The sequence below is a fragment of the Orycteropus afer genome, unplaced genomic scaffold (genome assembly GCF_000298275.1).
Source record: "Orycteropus afer afer isolate SDZICR_OR568_19922 unplaced genomic scaffold, OryAfe1.0 scaffold00031, whole genome shotgun sequence".
NCBI classification, from domain to species: domain Eukaryota; kingdom Metazoa; phylum Chordata; class Mammalia; order Tubulidentata; family Orycteropodidae; genus Orycteropus; species Orycteropus afer.
The window spans coordinates 13,272,225-13,277,050 of record NW_006921618.1 but is presented as its reverse complement, the minus strand read 5'-3'; positions in this window follow the sequence as shown (position 1 = coordinate 13,277,050).

Here is a 4,826-nt window from a genome sequence, read left to right as displayed (position 1 = left end):
TGGAATAGAAAGATTAGACTGTTCTAGATCAGCAAGGAAGATTTACAGAAGGAGGGTGCCATCAGGGACCAACAAACTGGGAGAAGACTGATCTGATATGACAGGAAAGTGAAAATGGGAGGAAGATGCAGAAATAGCTCAGACTAGAAGTTTAAAGAGTGAGAAAAGGACACACTGAAGGAAGGGGGATTCTCTAGAGTAGATGTGATGTCAAAGAGGGGCATATGGTGCCAAAAAGGAGGGCACTTGGACTTAGGGAGGGAGGTGAGGGCATGAAGGTGGGAGGGGGCTTAGTGAGGGATGGGGTTTTACAGCAGGTCAGCGGAGGGCTCTGGAAGAGGATTCAGGGAGGTACCCCCAAATGGTCCAGTTACTGCTTATTCTGATGAGCCCAAACACAATCCAGCCCTCACCAACATCCAGGCCTTCTAGGACCCAGATCTCCCAGGCTTGATTCCTTCCCAGGGAACTCTTCTTACTGCAAGTCTGTGGGCAATATGAGAAGAAGGGTGGTGAGGTATGGCTTCCATCCCTGGCCAGGGTAGGACGTTGCCCAAGACCTCAGATAGCCCCACCACTTGTACTGCTCCCCTGTGAGTTCACCAATCCACAAGACCTTGGTGTCCAAATTCCATCCTGCCCGTTACCATTTCATGCCTTTGAATTATAGTGTTGGCAAAAAGAAAAGAAAACTCACTGGCATCGAGTTAATTTGGCTCATAGTGACCCCTCCTTGGGTTTCCGAGGCAGTATCACTACAAAAGTAGATTGCCCAACCTTTCTTCCGAGAAGACCATCTGGTTAGCAGTCAAATGTCTTAGGCACTACGCCACCAGCAAAGAATGTTAAGTATACTATGAGCTACAAGAAGGACAAGGGACTTTGGTGGCACAGTGGTTAAAACACTGGGCTGCTAACTGAAAGATCAGCAGTTCAAACCCACTCTGCAGAGAAAAATGAGGCAGTCAGTTTCCTTAAAAATTTACAGCCTTGCAAACATTGATCTACAGGTAGATAGTTGGGTGGACAGGGTGAACGATTAGGTATGTCTATGAAGGAGGGAGTGTGCCCATGACTATGTATAGGGTTGGCAGACAATGTTTCTACAAGTGTATTTGTATGTTCTGTAAGAATTTCTAGGTATATAGCAGAGCTGACAAGGGACAAGGCTGTAGTCACTTCCTGGCCACAGCCAGCTACCCAGAGGAAGCGAGCAGTTGAACCTGTGGGCTGGGGCCATGGTCGCAGGGGACATCAAGCTCATACTTGCATAACATACTACACAAAAATATTGTTCCACATCCTACTTTGGTGAGTAGTGACTGGGATCTTAAAAGCTTTCAAGATGCAATGATGGGTCTCTCCTCATCCAGAGCAAAGAAGAATGAAGAAAACCAAAGATTCATGGAAACAATTAGTCCAAGGGACTGATACACCATGTGATCCTCAGCCTATATGACTATTAGACCAGAAGAACTAGATGGTGCCTGGCTACCACTGTAGAGGTATCCCACTGGGAGGGGGATCTATGTAGGTGACCCTGGATAGAGTGGGAGAACAATGTGAAACAAAATCAAAATCATTTAAAAAAAAAAAGGGGGACTAGGTTTGCTGGTCTGATAGAGTCTGATGGAACCCCTGAGACTATGGCCCCTAACTACCCTTCAGGTCTGGAATTGAACCCACTCCTGTGGCTTCCAACCAAACAAAAGACAGATATATGAGCTGAATGTTTACATTAGGTAGATGAACTACTTGGAGAGATCAATCATGGGAGAATAAAAAGGATGTGTGTACACTGGGAGACAGCTCAGGGGGCAGGTGAGTAGTGAGTGGGAGGGAAGGACACAGGGAAGAAGTAACTATGGGGAGGAAGTGGGAGGAGAGCTGTTGCATTGTGGGAGATTACAGTCAGTGTCATGAGACAAAGTATATGTGAACTGCTGGATGGAAGATGAATTTGCTCTGTAAACTCTCACCCAAATCACACACAAAGAAGATTTACAGCCTTGGAAACCCTAGGGGGCAGTTGTTCTCTGTCCTATAGGGTTGCTATGAGTCAGAATAGACTTTGTGTCAGTCAGTGGATGGCCAGAAAAAGGAACAAATTTGCCTTGGGAAAAATATAGTCAGAATGCTCCTTAGAAACAAGGCTGGCAAGACTTCCTCTCGTGTACTTTGGACATGTTACCAGAGGGGACCAGTCCCTGGAGTAGGACATCATGCTTGGTAAAGTACAGAGAGGGTCAGCGAAAAAGAGGAAGACTTTCAACAAGAGGATGGCTTGACACAGTAGCTGCAACAATGGGCTCAAACATGGCAACGACTGTGAGGATACTACAGGACCAGGCAAAGTTTCCTTCTGTTGTACTTGGGAGCGCTTTGACACCCAATTCGGCAGCACCTACCACCACCACCAGGCCATCGGTACCTCCTCTCACAGACCCGGCCCCTCTCCCCGCCCATGGGAAGATCGGCCAATCCTCAGCACCGCAGTCCCCCTTCTTAGTCCCGCCCCGGCGTTGACGGCTTTGCGGGAAATCTGATTCCCTAGACCACAACCCCGGAACTCTCTGGCCTCCTGAGGCCGCAGCAACTGCTCATGTAACCCCTAGTGCTGCCCTCTCACAGGTTGGCATGGACGCCCTGCCCGCTTGTCGCACAGTGTCACCAGGCCGTTCAGGTAGAACATATTGCTGGACAAAAAGCGGTACAGTTTGAAAGTCAGCATCACCTTCACAGAGGCCCTGTTTGCCCATAGGCCCTGGCACATCTGATTGTTGACTGGGCAGCTGTGGGGAAAGTCAGTGTCACCAGCTGGTTAGGAACCCCAGATCGGGGTTGGAGGTGTGGGTGAATAAACATTGATCCCCTCCTCTGCCTCCACTTCCTACTGGGCTTTTACTTGTCCTGTACAGGTGTTTGGACAGACCTTAATCTCTTTGACCCTTAATTTACTCATCTGAAATATGGGAATGGAAATAATACTGCATTGGCATTCATTCAACAAATATTCACCCACCGCTTAGGGGTTTCTCCGTGTGTTTATGTACCAGGGATACATACACAGGCAGGATCTGTGCTCTTGAGAAGCCCACTGGTACAAAAATAGAGTACTAGCCATTGTCCTAGGACTGGCCTGGCCTGGCATTGGCAGGAGGTTATCAGGGTCTTACAGATCCTTACCTCTTGTTCACAAAGCGGTAGGTGGCTCAGCAGCACCCATCCTGGAGATGTCAGTCCTGGCAAAGACCTCACTGGCCTCGAGGACAAATTGGCCTGGATTGCTGCTTGTGGCTCTGAGGACCACAGAGAGGGGCATGTCAAGGGGAGCTGGTCTGTTCTCAAGTGGGGACGAAAGCTGAGGACCCATAGAGATGCCAAGGTGACAATGGTAACCCCAGTGCTTGGCACATGGATGGTGCTATATCTACAGAGGGATGGGAGTAAGACCCTCTCTACAAAACCCTTGAGGAGGTACACTCACTCATCTTCTGCCTCAAACCTAAGGTCACTGAGCACTGGTAGCAGTAACGAATTTGGAGAGGGGAGAACCTGCTAGCCTTCCTATGGATTTAGAACCCTTAAAGCTATCTTACCACATAGTAATTTACATAAGTAACCCATAATGCCTTTCTTCATAGGAACACCATTTTCCTTCTCTAATGCTTTCAGTCTCCATCTAAGAGGTGGCTGTGCTTTGTGTGTGAGCATTGGAGACCAAGTTGGAGAGGCCACATCGAGAAGATGTTGACATTTTGGCTGGATTAGAGGTGTCCATGAAAACTCAGTGGCCTCTGAAGCGCCTAGCTGGGCCCAGTAAGAGAGGCACTGGACAGGGCAGAACTCATAGGATAGCGATCACCGGGTGGGGGTGGGTCTGGCTGACATTCACCATCAGGGGTACGCTCAACTGAAGTTGAGTGTTGTGAACTCGATATTGGAAACCTGCAGAAGCGGCACCTCCAGAGAGTACAGGTTGTGGCTGCTGTTGGTCTAGAAAAGATAGGGACGTGGCCATTTACCCTCCAACTCACAAGGAAAACAAACACCTCCTAGCTCATTGGCTGCAAGTGTGAAGAAATGTGTTTATTTTCTGGTCTTGTTTATTTAAGTAAAAATAATCATGGCTAACCTTTTCTTAGGGTGAATTGTATGCCAGGCACTGTGGCTTAACCATAGCCCCCTGAGCAGTGTTCTGTTTTTAGTCCTATTTTACAGAGGCACAAACAGAGGCTTAGAAAGGTTAAAAGAATTACCCAAAGCAAGCAACAAAGTCAGAATCCAAAATCTCTTTGACTCCAGTGCCTGTGTTCTTAACCTTTGTGCCAATAGTTTTCAAACTCTAGTGTGCATTTTAGGGTCTCTTGGAAAGATAATTAAATAAAAGAATCATTGTGGTATTTGTTAAAAATGCTAAGTCTTTGTCCCTACCCCAAGATTCTGATATCTTTTTTTAGTATTTTATTACATACACAGAATTTTTTGAAGATTTTTTTTTTAAAGTCTCAAGTTTTTCTTGTTACAAATAGTTTATTAAAAAGGAATACTGGTAGGGAGTGCTAGTGATATAGTTGTGGCCTTAGCCACATGTTGAAAGTGTCAACTGAGTTCTGTAACCTATACATGAGGCCCATGAATCACTGAATAGCAAGACTAGAGAGAAGGTCAGGCAACTGGGAGGAACCGAATTACCTCTTTAACACAAACTCTGGTGTTCTGGTTACTTAGTGCCACTCTGACAGGAATATACCACAAATGGGATGGCCTTAACAAACAGGAGTTTATTCTTACAATTTGGAGGCTTTAAGTCCAAGTTCAAAGTG